Raw genomic sequence first — 13581 nt, forward strand, 5'->3', positions numbered from 1 at the left:
TATTTGAGCTCCACTAAAACGCGTGGGATGCATGGTTTGTTGTATCGTGGCCATTCAGTTGGACCTTCTCTTCATGAAAACTCTTGTACCGCCAGGCAAATTGGTGGATTTGAATAATTTTTAGAGCGAAGGTATTTTTCAGCGTTTTGGGTCGACTTCAGTATGACCTTATAGTAGCCTACCATCCGCATTAAACATTTTTCGATCATATTTCTTTGCCTAGGCTATAGTTTTGCCCTTTTTACTAAGACGAATCTGCTGTTGGGTGATAAAACGCGCAAAAATGAAGTGACCGTTCTGCTTTTCCTCGTATTTATTCATGTATCTTTTGCTTATTTATCCACGTTTTAATCGTCGCCGTATTTCTTGGTGGCCTGTTCACGGGGAGGACCACACCGCTGCCGGTCATGGCCGCATTGTGTCGGCGCCGCCCTTGCTGTGGTGCGTGGGAAGACGTGGGATGATACACCTTGAGCAACGTCTGTCCGCGTGTCTGCCCTTTGTGTCCGGTGCAGCACAATGACGGAACCATTTCAGTGAGAAAAGCCTCAATAAAACGGAGAGATCAAACTGACGCGATTTGCGTTGTTCGGGTGCATCAATTTCTTGTATTTCAACTGTGCAGCTGATTTTTGATTTTTCGGATAGCGTTTTTTCTTTGCTCCGCCGTCTATCGCAGAATCTTCACTTCACACGATCGTCAAATTCGGTTTTAGGTTTATTTCGGCCTGAAAAAATAATTGAGCTAAATGTGACGCCACAACGCATAGCACTATAGGGCCATTCCTAACAGGATATAGGCCTACCTACTGCTTGATCAATTATTTCTCCTTCATATTAAACTGATGTCACAGTGAAATGGGTTATTGTGACTTTGACTCTTTCTGTAGCCTATTGTTGAATGTGTTTTGAATTTTGCAGTGATTTTCCACTGATATATAGGCCTACACAGAGAGAAACAATAACAGAGTTCAATACAAAAATGTGGTGCCATTAGGAATTCTTAGTCTATTAAAATAACTATTTTGATATTTTGCCTTTGATTATGGATCAGACAATTTCCTCTCGGACCTGACCAGACAGACTTCAAAGCCACCTGAACGGCTATTAAGTTTGTTTCTAGTTTTCAAAGCCTTAGTTGTCACTATATTCAGATATGACACGGAGATACACGGCGAGATGCAAAAGGATGAGAGAAATCACGTCCCTCCCCTCCCTCTCCTCCTTGTTTTTGTTTTTTTCTAGGTTCTCATCCGATCTCGTCCCTCTCGTCCCTGCGATGTCCACATAAATGAGCCGAAAGATTGTTTTTGACACAGCAGCGGACAACAGCGGCCGCGGCGGGAATACAGATTTTGAAAAGTGCTGCGCCTCGCTGCTACCGCCATTAATATGTTACTGCCGGCTAATTTAGTTACGATAGGGTAGGCTACGCATTAGAGGAGATGACTAAGTAGAGGGACGGGTGGTTCGAATGCAGAAGAACTTCAACCACTCAAATTGGAAAATAGATTTGCATGCACGCCCATGTGGATGTGTTCACCTAATCCTATCTAGGCCTGGTTACATAATGTTTTTAATGCATGGGAACAATTTGTGTTTTTTTATTATTTGTATTATTGTTATTATTATTATTATTATTATTAATAATAATAATAATAATAATGATAATAATACTATTACGTTATTATTGAACATTATTATCAGTATCAATATTATTTATGTTGTTGTTGTTTTGATGTCAAAGACCCACTTCTGTGTTATATTATCAAACAATAAAACTATTTACCTCTTCTTTGATTGTTTTTCTCTTTTGACGCGCATGAATGGATTGACGAGATTCCGACTGTCACCTATCCAGCGTTACACCTGCCAGGGGAACGGGTGGGCAGAATCAGCGGGGACACAATACCCTGTTGAGCTTGTCTCACCGGAGTTACTCCTCCCATACAGACAGCATCATGCAATAGATAAACATGGTTTGTGCCAACAGCATAACAATCATGGGTTTATATTGCCTTGCTAACTGAATCAGCATGGTCGAATGAATGGCTTCACAGGATCTTCTGAAAGGGTTTTGGCTATTAAGATTCTATATTTTAATACCCTCCCCCCACTCCCCCCACCTCCCTCCCCCTATACAAATCACGAGGGGTAGCATGCGTGTGCAGGCTATAGTCTAATGTGGAAAAACACCAACACCAACACCAATATACAGACAAAAACAGAGGAATGGAAAGGAGAAACGGGTGACATTTGCAGTTTAGACATGAAAACGACCTTATCCACCCCGTATTCTCTCTAAGCCACATGCAAAAGGCAGAAGAGGGGTTGCCGGTGAAGGCTCTGAGCAAAGGCAGAGACAACGAGTGCTGACATGAAAAATGTTGCACAGTTCCACTAGAAGTCCAAAGAAAACAGTCTGGGCAGAAAAGCATAGACTGGAAATCTCACGTATATTGCAACCGATATTAGGAAAGTCAACGGAGAGCCAATATGCAATGTAGGCCTATAGGCCACCATCAATCGCCGTATGAAATATAAGAGACTATTTGTATATTACTCAACTAGTCCAAACTCTGCCTGGTACTACAAACTGCCTGGTACTGTAGTTAGCCCATCACATACATCCATGCACATTGCTGTTGCCTCTATATATTAATATATTCAAGTTGCAATTCAAGAATTGCAATGTATAGGCTACTTGGTTCCTGAACACTTTACCAGACCATATGCTTGAAATAAAACTCCTATTCTGACATGCTTCCCGCCTCATATATCATTCCTTTTCTCTGACAAACATCAACCAGCAGAAACTCGTAATGGAGGTATTGCACCATATAAACTAAACATATGAACAGCACCAGCAAGAAAAAGAATCAATTTTCTGGACAGAATCCCATGTTGATCCGGCGCCATTCCAATCATCACAAGAAACATGCAGGTAACAACAACGAGAAAGCTAGCATTCAAGATAAAAAACAAAAAAACAAGACCATTAGGAATATGGGGAATGGATTTGAAAGGCAAAACACAACGCATCGCTCGGTCGACAAAGGATGGCTTGGAGGAAAGCGAACGGGCATAAAACGAATAAAAGAGCAAATGAAGACGCGACAGGGGTGGCGAGATCCCATCCCTTCCCTCCTCTCTCTCTCTCTCTCTCTCTCTCTCTCTCTCTCTCTCTCTCTCTCTCTCTCTCTCTCTCTCTCTCTCTCTCTCTCCTTCCCCTTTCATGTTCTTCCGCGTTCCGGTGTATCATCAGTCCATCGACCATCATTTTTACCCACTCCCCAGAAGTGGAGAAAAATGATTTATCGTGGCCAGGACCATAAACAACAGCACTCCCTCACAAACACACAATGGCAGCCGCGGCCGCACGCTGACACTCTACCTCACTATAAATCAAGAGAAGGAGCTAGCTGAAATGAAGGAGGGAAAGGGAGAGGGATAGACAGAGAGAGTCAAGGGGGATATAAAGACATATAGAGCAAGATAGAATGGGATGGGAGAGCGATGAAGAATCATGTCCAAGTGTTTTTACAAAAAATACAAACAGCTATCGGCTATGATTGCATTAAACTGACTTGCAGGAGAGCAGCTTGCAGCCTATACCCCCACGTATCTCTTTCCTCGGCGTACACACAGTGATGATGAAAGGAGGTGTAAACAAGACATCACATGCAAGGGATGGTCAAAATGCAGATTAAGAGTAATAACAAGGAAAGTGTGGACATATTTACCACGATGTTACAACATGATATAATTCATGTACAGTGCTGCAGGAAATGTAAGCGCAGTATAGCAGCGGCAACGCGGTGGTGCACTTGCATAGGAGCCTCTAGTTTTTCCCCCATGCAGTTTCCGCATCCCCTTCCTTCCGCAATACTCACAGCGTCCACAACGACCCGCAACTCGCACGCCCGTCCAAATTTGTTTTATTGCAGCTTCCTCTCTTTTCTCTTCCCCTCTCCCTCTTCCTCTCTCTTTCGACGTTTCTGGTGTCTCCTCTTCTCCCCCACTCTCTCTCTCTCTCTCTCTCTCTCTCTCTCTCTCTCTCTCTCTCTCTCTCTCTCTCTCTCTCTCTCTCTCTCTCTCTCTCTCTCTCTCTCTCTCTCTCTCTCTCTCTCTCTCTCTCTCTCTCTCTCTCTCTCTCTCTCTCTCTCTCTCTGTCCTCTCTCTCTTTTTTCTATCCCCTCGCCGTTCTCTGCTGCTATAGGGGTTTTTCTATTTTTTTTGGAGGACAGTTGAATTTTCCACGTCAGACACAGTCTAGGGCAGCACCATGTCTTGCCGTTATATTCCTGACGAAAACATATCTATTCTGCAACCTCTGCATTAATTATTTAATGAATCACGTGACAAGTTAAGGGGAAGGGGCGGAGGTGCGTGTATGTAGTGGAAGGGTTGCGAATGGGGGCCGGGGGTGGGGGGGTGCTTTTTGCTCTTCTCTTATCCTCTCAGTTCAACAAATAGTTCGTGGGACCCATTCGGACCAGACACCACAAATTATCTAACCTTTGTTGAGATTACTGCGTGAGAGGAAAAAAAAAAGAAGAAGAGATAAAATCCAACACAGCATTGTGTTCCACATAAAGTAGAGGTCACGTATGGTGTACACAGTGTGTAGCAGACGAGCTCCACATATGACATGGACGATCACATTATGCCTCTGTCCTCATTTCTTTGTCTGCCTGTTTTGTTATTTTGAAGTGCTTCGCGGTTCCGCCTGCATGCAAAAAACGGAGGTTCTGAATGTAAACATGGCCTCTTGCTTTGAATAGGCCTACACTTTTAGAAACAATTGTTATTCGATTAGTATATAATTATGTAAGAATTTAGATATAAAATTCTTGTCACACGTTTTTTTTTGGAATTAAATAGAGAGAAAAAATCGAACCCATTGTAACAAAAAGTATTTTGTCGGGACAATTATTGTGAAATTAAAGATGTCGACAGACGTTTATAGCTCAAACTCATTGGGGACGACAGAAAAGGGAGCGACATCGGGCGTCATTATTTTTAAATAATCCTTCCATTTCGATGTTATAGGCCTATGCCGAGCACACAAATCAGTTCGACGTGGGGGATTCTCCAAATATAGAGTCCACCTCATTATTAACAAGTTTAGCTGGTGGTGTGCCCGTGGCGCAAGACGTAATGGGTTTAGAAGAACGGGCAGGAGGTGTTATTTAGAAGTGAATCAAAGACAGAACGCACAAGAAAATGGGGGTGCTGTCTGGAGGGAGGAAGGGAAATAAATAATAAAATAAACGGGAAAAACAGGGTGAGGGAAGAAAGGAGGACCAGAGACGCAGTCTCCTACTGCGAGGGTTAGGGTAGCAACAATGGAACGATGGAATCCCTTGTATGAACTCTCTGCAGAGCACCGAGTCTACCTCCGAACAACAGAGCTCCAGGCTGCATCTAAATATAGGGCTGAGAGCTGGGCTGAGGAGACCTCACAAGAAACACGTCAAGGTCAAACAATTGCCCGGGAAGGCCCTTTTTATATTTGGTAGACAATGATTTTCAAGAGGTAGTTTTTTCCACGAATTAAGACAGAATAAAAAAAAAAGTTAAAGAGGAAATATAAGGGGTTAAAAATAACGTGTGTTGAATTCACCCACACATGCATCGTATTGTGTGGTACGCTTGTGTTTTTCTTTGAGTTCCATAGGATGCAGCGTTTCTTCTCGAATTTCCACACAAGATGAAAATCAAACATTTGCGGTGGTGATGATGGCGTCTGTAATGATGGCCATAAATTACAGCCATCGCATCGAGAAACCACGGCCAAGATAAGTAGCTGGCGATGGCGGACAGAAGGAAAGAAACAATAAAATTCCGGCATTAAAATGCGTTAAAGCAACATATAACAGTTTGATGTTATACAAATAAAATGTATTTGTTTTCATGTTTGTTCCACGTGTTGGTGAATGGGGAGGTATAGGTTCACCAGGATATATAATATCACGTAAGTTAACTTGAATACAATTACTTAAGGCCTATTGTTCATAAGAAAAATGCAACTGAAATCTGAAATAAACGAATCAATAAATAATCAATCAATTGATGAGATGATAGAACAATAGCTTGTAACGGTGCTATAACGAGGGCTGCACGCGATTCTTGGAGGTGAGAATAAAGAAACGGTAACAATAAAGTAGAGAGCTATCTGTGATTTCTTGGAGGTCTTTCACTTCCCGTGATCGATGAGGACAGGTAGATTCTATATCTTCGTGAATGATTAACCTTAAACAATGTTTTTCAAAAGAAACCAAGAGCGTATTTTTGTACAGAATGGGAGCTATCAAGCCTTTGGTTTAATGGTTGGCTATTGCTCGAGAGGGTTTAGCTAATGTTCAGTAATTTATTATTATTATTTTTATTATTATTATTATTATTATTATTATTATTATTATTATTATTATTATTATTTTTATTTTTTTTATTATTATTATAAATACTTCCATTTTCATACGAGCTATGTTTAAATGTTGGTCAATGTGAGACGGAGAGAAGGGAAGAGGGATAAGAAGAGGGATTGATTTACCGAGCACGACATCTCGGCTTTTACTGTCGCTCGTAAATCTATCTTGATGCACGCGCACAAACCGTTTTTGAAATACATTCTTTTACTGCTTGAGACGCTCAGGTCTTTTCCCCAGTGATGGGACCGCACGGGAGACATCGGGCCGTGTTGCCCGGAAACGGCCGTATACGTCATATATGTATCTTCTTTCAGGGACCATTTTCAAATAATTGTCTTGCAAACAATGTTAAACATTATGCAAGTCTTATGCACCGTTTGTAAGTGCCCGTTACTGAATTATAATGGAGACATTGGACTATCCTCTGATATTCAATACTTCTGAATCGTTTTGTCAAGTCGAAGGCTGTAGTGGGACATTTTGCCAGCCTTCTTTAAATAAGAGCTGTAGGCCTTATGTCGGTTTCCAAAAATCTTCATAAGACCTAAGAAAATAATAATGTAGTATTTAATTTTACCAATAAATAGGACTATGACATTCAGAATAAGTGTTTTTGTTTCAGTTTTGTATTTTTAATAAATCCAAAGGAAGCAATCAACGACATGTGAAAGAAAAGGCCAGTAAAGGATCCTTGCTTTTCTGCACTCTAAACATGTCAGTTCATCAACTCTCATTCAATTGCATTACCTTGGCCCAGATTGGAATGCATTTATGCATGTTTAAATCAGTAGCAGCCGCCTATAGACTAGAGATGGTATAATATAAATAATAATATACAAATATCAGTGCAATACATATTTTGCTCACATGTATGACTGGATATATGTATAGATGTAACACAGCTCGGAACAAAACTATGTATACACTTTTGAAAAAACATTAAACATGTCCAACGGCCACACCACAAAGCTGACCTCAGTCAACAAACCTCATATTTATGTCCCATCTTAGACTACAAAATAGAATATAACCAACAAACCACCGTAACATTCAGTAGGCAATGTCTTCATTTTTTTTTTTTATGTGAATAGGTAAGTTACGTTGGACACTCAATGTAAAACATAAATACTTTCTATAACATTAGCACATGCAACGCCATTTTGTTGCCTGCGAACCCCTTTGTAATGTTATCCATTCCGTGGGAAATTAACACTTCATTGGTATTGAATATTGATAAATGAAAGGTATATAGTACACAGAAGCTATAAGCATGACAAACCGAGCTGGTTATAACATGGAATCAATAAACTACTGTAGATCTCGGTTGCCATTACTCATTTTACACAGAGGCTTATAAGAGAATAAGGGTGCAAGTTTAAAACCTGGTAACTAGAAGATCATTATTGCCGAAGATACATCAATTGCACAGTCCAAAATAGCTGCTTAATGTAGCTAACCATTCTTATTTAAAATGGCTGCACATGTATGGAAGAAAAGGGATGTGAAATAAGGCATAGGAAGCAAATCTAGTGAAACTATGCAAAAACCTCATTCAGGACCAGATTAAAAAAAATCAAATAAGCAGAAGTAAAGATAACTTAGCATCTAACAAGCCATTTGCTTGAGGATGAATGTGTGATCAGTTATCAATCAGCTATTCCCAAAGGGAATCATACAATACACTGTTGAAAAGACTGAGCATTGAATTTTGGTGTGTTTACTTGCTTGCTAAGTGAAGCACTTTGAACAACTGTGTTGTTCAAATCTTTTTGAACCGCACATCTTGCCCAATGCTACTCCTCAAAACAAACTTGACATCATGTGTGAACAGCATGGCTTAAGAAGAGGGGGGGAGAGAGAGAGAGGGAAAGAGATAGAGTGAGAGTGTGTGTTGATGGAGAGAGAGAGAGAGAGAGAGAGAGAGAGAGAGAGAGAGAGAGAGAGAGAGAGAGAGAGAGAGAGAGAGAGAGAGAGAGAGAGAGAGAGAGAGAGAGAGAGAGAGAGAGAGAGAGAGAGAGAGATAGAGAGAGAGAGAGAGAGAGAGAGAGAGAGAGAGAGAGAGAGAGAGAGAGAGAGGGATGGACCGAGAGAGAGGTAGAGTGGGATTAAAAGTCAATATGAGAAGGAGAATGAGTTTGCATTTGTGCTTATGTGTGTGTCTGCATGCACACTATCTTCGGTTAGTGCGTGTGTCTGTGTGTGTGCATGATGTTTGTGTCTGTGTGCATGCATGTAAGTGTGTGCATGCGCATGCGAGTGTGTGAGTCTGTGTTTGTGTGTGTGTGTGAGCGCACACTATTTTTGGTGTGTGTGTGTGTTAGTCTCTGTGTGTGCGTGCACTTTTTTGGCGAAGAGTACTAGTTGGCTCTCGTTTTATTTTGTACTTAATATATGTCTCCTTTAAATGACTTCCCAACTGGCCACTTAAGTGTACACGAACGTTCTCATGCATGTTGGACTGGGACACTACACACATACAATGAAAGGAAGTGGTGTATGTGTGTGCTTATGTGTGCTTGTGTGTGTGTGTGTGTGTGTGTGTGTGTGTGTGTGTGTGTGTGTGTGTGTGTGTGTGTGTGTGTGTGTGTGTGTGTGTGTGTGTGTGTGTGTGTGTGTGTGTGTGTGTGTGTGTGTGTGTGTGTGTCAGTGAAGTGCAGGAGGAAGGGGGGAAGGGGGGGTGGTCATTAAAACGTGTTCTGGCATACACGCACGCACACACACACAGCTGGTGCGGAGCTGAACCAGTAGCAATATATCTCTTTTGACTACCTCCTCCTACAGCCCGTGCGCCTGCATGACCTCCCGGCTCCGCGTGCTCTCCACAATAATAACTCTTCGGCTATGGCTGCAAACGAGCGCGCAAGCCGCGAGGGCTATTTGTCTGGCAATTAGTGGCCCTGATCCCGAGCAGGCGAACCACCGCGAGACTCCCCGGGCCAAGGCCAGGAGCTGGCCAACAAATCTGGGAAGAATGGCTCTACAACGCCAGGAGAACGGTGGAAGCATTTGTATTGCGGTGCTTTGGCAAAGACTGGCTGTACAGTGTGTGTGAGGAAAAAATGGAGATGGGGAAGGATAGGAGAGACAGACGGGGGGAGGGGGGTGGATAATAATAGACAACAGCAATAGAGATGAATATATGTGCGTGGTTGTGTGTGTGTGTGTGTGTGTGTGTGTGTGTGTGTGTGTGTGTGTGTGTGTGTGTGTGTGTGTGTGTGTGTGTGTGTGTGTGCATGTGTGTTTGTCTGTCTGTCTGTGTTTGTTTAAGAGCGAGAAATGATGTGCATGTTTGTGTGAGTACGCATGTTATTTACTGTATATGTTATATGAATTTCTGTCAAATCTCCACAACTTACCACGCAATTCATTACATTTTCCACGAGCATAAAAGTTTTCTCCGGATTTTACGGTTCTCCATTGGATGAATCATCACATACAACATTTGTATCAAAAAAGGTGATGTAAGTATAGGCGTAATATAGTATAATATTAGTATTAAGTACTTAATGCAATACAAATGGACATTTATAATCTAGATACATAGTTTGGCAAACAAAGGATGCAAACCCAGAGTCTTAGAGGCTTGGAACCGTTAGTAACTTGAATAGTTGAATGGGTTTTATGCTATTTTACAGTAGAACGGTGGGATTTGTTGTTGAGTGATTGGTTGATTATGTTAAATACTAATCATAAGACCAGACTATCCACATATCTCATATATAAAAGGTTATTTTCAGAAAAATCCTATATTTTATTCCAATGGGTTTGTCTATCCCATTGTTTTTTTCACAGCAATATCATGCAAAGGATAATCTCATTCAGCCATATGCAAAAAAGAGGGATTGTAATGGCGCAAATCATTTGAGACGTTTGGCTTGAAGAGGGAAGAGGAAAGGCATACATATTTATATTTTACAATAAGAAATGACACCGCCCACAATGAGGAGGCCGGGTCCCATCGTTGAGTGACGGGGTCATCTTCTGTGCAAGATATTTGCTGTGGGCAAAGGTTGAACAATCGGGCGAACCTTACAACAATTAGTGTGTCTGGCAAAAGCCTCGTAACCCGTGGAAGCGACCATGAAGAGAGCATCACCCATGCCTCCTGAGCGTTCATCCAAGAACTGTCCACCACGTTGCTTTACGTGTACTAAAATGACCACGTTTCTTCAGCATCCCATAATAAGGTCTGTTTATGCCCGATCTAGGTGCTCAAAACAAACGAAGAGACCCCTGATGAGACGACGATGTGCCGAATATCTCCGTAATGACTGCAAATTATGTTTATTTAATCTCTGTTTACACAGGGCTGGCTCGCTGAGCATCAAGCGTTCTTTGCAGTGCAGGATCCCAGCCTATTCCCAACAAGCATTGGGACCTTGAAGGCGGTAGGAGGCCGGACTTGACCCACATGGACCGTGCATCCTCCACGCAGAAAGGCACCCGTTATCAGACCAAACCCAGGACCTCCATAGAGGAAACATTACAGTTGAGTCCTTAAGTAGACGCTTTAATTCAAGATGAAGGTTGTGTTTTTTTGATACATTAAGCAACAGGTAAGGGTAAGGGATCAGGCTAAATGATGCACAGATCAACTACAGATTGGGGTTTGAACACATAAACCTTTCAGCTGAGGATCAAACCCTTTTGCAACTTTTACTTTTCCAAATATTTGCCTCAGAAAGATAATATACCTGAAGAATAAACACATACATACATATAGTCTGAATTGTGGAAAAATCCCATAGATCTTCATTTATACTCTCCTTTTACACTGGATTGTGGCAATTACTTCTGCTTTAATTATTATTTTGAGAGATGGAAAGACTCTACACTTTCAATGAATGCCTCAAGATGTGTGTTTGTATAATAGGAAGACCTTCGGAAAGAAAACTCTGGGCACATCAGGGATTTGACCCACAAGTGCAGGTTTGTATCTGATATGCCAATCCCGTTTGCTAATACAGAAGGTAACAAAGTACCCTGCAGTGACCGGCCTAACTACTAGCTACTGCCCTCAGGAAGCCAATATCTAATTTTTCAAGTCCATAATGTAAATGAACCTTAATTGTTTCCTGGTCATCCCTACCGGCCCACAGCACAGTCAAGTTGAATATTTGGCAATGTTTTTTTTTATGAAGAGTCACAAAGGGCAGACTCCGTTTACGTTAAAAAATAATGTTTTTTTGTGTGATGGTTGACCGCGCGACTGCGTTTGTGCTGCTTGTGCTCATCTGAGCAAATGCATGGGGGGGGGGGGGGGGGGGGGGGGGGGGGGGGGGGGGGGCATGCACTACATGCATAAGTAAATTTATTTTGTGCAAAGTGTGATATGAAATCATTTAATAGCTAACTATTGGGCTACTTCAGACATTGCTTTAATTTAAACTATTGAAACAAGTTTATAACGTAGTTTTCACATATATATCGATATTGTTTTAACAATGGATACTGAATCAATTTAAGCTTTTTCTTCTTAGTTTTAGGTCAGGCTAGCGTTCCATCATGAGGCAGAAAGAAAGTCTTAATAACAAGTTAATAATTGCCCTCCTTATACACGTTAAATTAATCACTATATCATTATATCGATGTGTTTAAAAATGTGCGAACTCAACAATTTCCGTATGGGCCAACACGCCAACCCCTGAAACTATCTCACACAGGCACTGCCCTTTCGTCGACCCCTTCCAGCACACTGTGTTTTCCTTTTCTGTTTGTCTGTCAGTCTGTTTGCGTGACTTGAGAAGAAGCGGAGACATCCCCGCCATGCCCCGAGGTTACAGTGCCCTGAACTAGGCATGTTATGACTAACTGGCCTCGGGTGGAGGGGCTTCGGGGGTCTCCGCGGCTGGGAATGTAACCTGGTGCACAGAGTCCATCAGTCTAGCGCGGGGTCAAGCGGCGGAGGGAACCGGGGGGGTTCGGAGGGAGGGAGGGGGTCAGCCTTTGGCTTCACAGTCAGTGGACCTCATCGGTCAGAATAATCTGTCCTCTGGTTGAACCCTCTTTGGCCATAGTTGGCCCTTCTACCCACTCGGCTCGAACATCGATTTTCCGTCAATCGCTTATTTTTTTCTTTTATTCCTCCAATAGGGTTATCAGTCGCTTATATTTACCATTCGTGTGTGATGGTCGACCGCGCGTCACACGAGTGACTGCGTATGTGCTGCTGGTGCTCATCTGAGCAAATGCGGGGTGGGGGGGGGGGGGGGGGGGGGGCATGCACTACATGCAAGCCCACGATCGTTCGTTGTTCATTTGGATAGCCTCGCGGATCGTTTGTTTCAGAGCTAAATTGTTTTCGAGCGCAACCGAGAGAGTATCCATTAACCATGGCTCCGCGCATTTTTAATTTGTCTTTTTCAGACAAATCCCCCCCCCCCCCCCCCCCCCCCCCCCACACACACACACACACACACATGCACCTTAAACAATTGATCGCCGAATTATTCATATCCCAGTATCTAGCTCGTTCGCACCTGGCCGGAAAAAGACACGCAACAGTATTTTAATAAAACCTATGAAACCTATGAGCCTACGCCGCATCGGCGCATGCTGCACCCAGCTAGACTAGATAGACAATTACATGTGTGTAAACAATGAGCTACCAAACTAGGTCATGCAGTTGTATAATGGCACGAACGTCCGGCTTGGACGATTCCCAAGCGTTAGGAATCAACAAGTGATTATGTTGGTAACAACATAGTCTCGCAAAGCCAGACCAATCTACAGCAAGTAGTAACAACATAATCACTGAAAAGCACCAATATAACCACCACAAAGAACAAACACACTAGGACATGTGGACGGGCTGTGCGCGGGTTAAACGCGGCCAATCATGACGTAGCCTTTGCGCTATTTGAGGTGACGGCGGCCAAGCGCATAAGGCCAGAGGAACAGTTGAACAAACTGTAACAAGAAAACAAGGTCGTCTGTGGATGGACCCTCCGCATTCCTTCACACCAACACACGGCTCCAAAAGTACCAAGGCTTAAATCAAAGCAACAAGGCCCTACCAGCCCTCGCTTGACCCCGACAAATGCACATGGGGGCCATAAAACCATAAAAATGCCACCGATGTATCAGGGAAAGTGAGAAGCAGAAAAGGACCACGAGGGGTGTGGTGGAGATGTTAACACAGCGAAGC

The 13581-nt window shown here is 42.6% G+C and overlaps 1 protein-coding gene across 10 annotated transcripts in view; it reads right to left on the bottom strand.

Annotated features, from left to right (window-relative positions):
* Positions 1-13581, bottom strand: part of hoxb3a (homeobox B3a) — an 82502-nt gene that overhangs the window by 24630 nt on the left and 44291 nt on the right. For 2 of the 10 annotated variants that reach the window (XM_030344912.1, XM_030344928.1), the window contains exon 1: positions 3744-3887. The exons of 7 other annotated variants lie outside the window; for them this stretch is intronic. The gene's annotated coding sequence lies outside the window, so the exon portion shown is untranslated. One more of the 10 variants, XM_030344895.1, reaches the window with a different exon arrangement.

Source organism: Gadus morhua, chromosome 2 (genome assembly GCF_902167405.1).
Source record: "Gadus morhua chromosome 2, gadMor3.0, whole genome shotgun sequence".
Lineage (NCBI taxonomy): Eukaryota > Metazoa > Chordata > Actinopteri > Gadiformes > Gadidae > Gadus > Gadus morhua.